This window comes from Canis lupus, chromosome X (assembly GCF_048164855.1).
Source record: "Canis lupus baileyi chromosome X, mCanLup2.hap1, whole genome shotgun sequence".
NCBI classification, from domain to species: Eukaryota; Metazoa; Chordata; class Mammalia; order Carnivora; family Canidae; genus Canis; species Canis lupus.
Window position 1 is genome coordinate 103,483,778 of NC_132876.1, and position 2,440 is coordinate 103,486,217.

The following is a 2,440-nucleotide window of genomic DNA, read 5'->3' on the forward strand; positions in this document are numbered from 1 at the left end:
TGAATAGGAGACTGAAGTTTTTTATATGCCAACTGAGTTTGATAAACTATATTTTAAGACTTTGAGAATGTAGGCACTGTATATAAAGCATCTGTCAAGATGACTGGCTAATACTGGGCATTCAATGAAAGGCAGTGATGATGATTTTTACCTAAATAGTATCATCCTCCTACGGAGGAATGTTTTTTAAATCCAGGGTCTGTCCTTCAAAATGCAATACAAAAGAATATTAAATCAGCCAAAAATTCACTTTAGCAAGTAAAATTAACTATCTTTTCCCTATTAGAGTATCTAGTATTTCATTTGGGGGTGTGGCTTTTCTTTCCATGGATGCCGCTCAGAACTCCTTGCATGTTGTCAAAACCCCACTCTTTTTCTTCCCAGTTCTTCTTCCATTCAAATCACCTCAATTTTCATTTGTTTTGTCCCCACCAAAATCTAGCCTTCTCTTAGAATTTGCAAACTATAGTCAAGAAAACCTAATTAAAATACTTTTTTAAAAAAGATTTATTTATTTATTTATTTATTTATTTATTTATTTATTTATTTATTTGAGACAGAGAGAGAGGCAGAGACACAGGCAGAGGGAGAAGCAGGCACCATGCAGGGAGCCTGACGTGGAACTCCATCCTGGGTCCCCAGGATCGCGCCCTGGGCCAAATGCAGGCACTAAACCGCTGAGCCACCCAAGGATTCCCTAATTAAAGTGGTATTTTAGGGCAGCCCCAGTGGCTCAGCGGTTTAGTGCTGCCTTCCGCCCAAGGCGTGATCCTGGGGACCCAGGATGGAGTTCCACGTCAGGCTCCCTCCATGGAGCCTGCTTCTCTCTCTACCCAGGTCTCTGCCTCTCTCTCTCTGTGTGTCTCTCATGAGTAAATAAATAAAATCTTAAAAAATAAATAAATAAAATAAAATGCTGTTTTAATGCAGTGGATCCTGACTGTACCAGTTCAAAGCAGAAAGTGTCAATACAGTGGCTTCTGTGTGTGTCATCTCAAGGGAGTTCACCCTTTTATCTTGAAACTCCCTGGAGACCATGTGTTTAGAATGCCTATTTGTGCACTACATTCTTCTTTTTTGAGATAGTAACAAAGACACTTTTGATTCTTGCCTTTTCGGGGCTGAATTGCGTCCACCAAAAATTCATGTTGAAGCCATAACCCCTTCCCCCCCTCCTCAGAATGTGACTCTAGTTGGAGATGAGGCCATAAAAGAGATGGTTAAATTAAAATTAGGCCATTAGGGTGGGCCATAACCCAGTCTGACTGGTTTGCTTATGATAAAAGACTAGGACCCACAAAAAGATACCAGAGATTCATGCACACAAAAGGACAACCAAATAAAGAGGGTGGCTATATGGGAGCCCAGGAGAGGAACCTCAGAGGAAACCAATCTTGCCAGCAACTTGGCATTGGACTTCTAGCCTCCAGATCTATGAGAAAATAAATTTTGTTTTAAACTGCCCAGTCGGGAAGCCTGGGTGGCTCAGCAGTTGAGCGCCTGCCTTTGGCCCAGGGCATGATCCTGGAGTACCGGAATCGAGTCCCACATCGGGCTCCCTGCATGGAGCCTGCTTCTCCTTCTGCTTATGTCTCTGCCTCTCTCTCTCTCTCTCTCTGTGTCTCTCATGAATAAATAAATAAAATCGTTAAAAAATAAATATAAAAATAAACTGCCCAGTCTGTGTTATTTTGTTATGGCATTCCTAACAGGTTAATACACTGCCCCAGGTAAAGGTTTCTTTCTGGATTATCTATGATGCCAAAGTGATTGACCAGAGCTTGTTTTAATGGCCTCCTTTTCATCCCACTAGGTGAGGAAAGAACTTTCATACTGTGGTTCTATGGACTTCAAATACACGCCACTGGACACTGTAGAGATGAGACAGACATCTGGTTTTGAATCATGGGTACTCACTTGGCTGGAGGAGAAAGGCATTGCGTGCTACACAGCACAAAATGGGGGCTACACCTAGGAACACAACGCATGAACGAGTCTTTGGAAGGCAGTATTTGGTGTCAAGAGTTTGAGGTGACCTTTAGTTCCCATGGTACCATGCAATCAGCTTCTTTGAATAATTCTGCAAGCTGATTGGGAACAAAAAACTGCTACTTAGGAATAAGCAAGATATTAGGTGCCTTGTCCCCTTGATAAAGATGGTTGTTTGATAGTGGACCTTATCTGCAAGTGCACAGTATGGAGGGGAGCTTTCATTTAGTCAATTTGAGGCCCTGTCGGTTTCACTCAACGTCAAGGAGACTGTAATACTGAATCTTCATTTTAGACCTTCTGGCAGCACAGTGTAAAATTCCATTCAAAGATATTTCTTTTCTCTCAACTCGGAGATGCATCATCTTAGGGTATGGCCTCTATCACCATTCCCGCGACCTTAGTCTAGCCCATCATGTAGCTTAATTTGAAATTACATCACACAGATTGA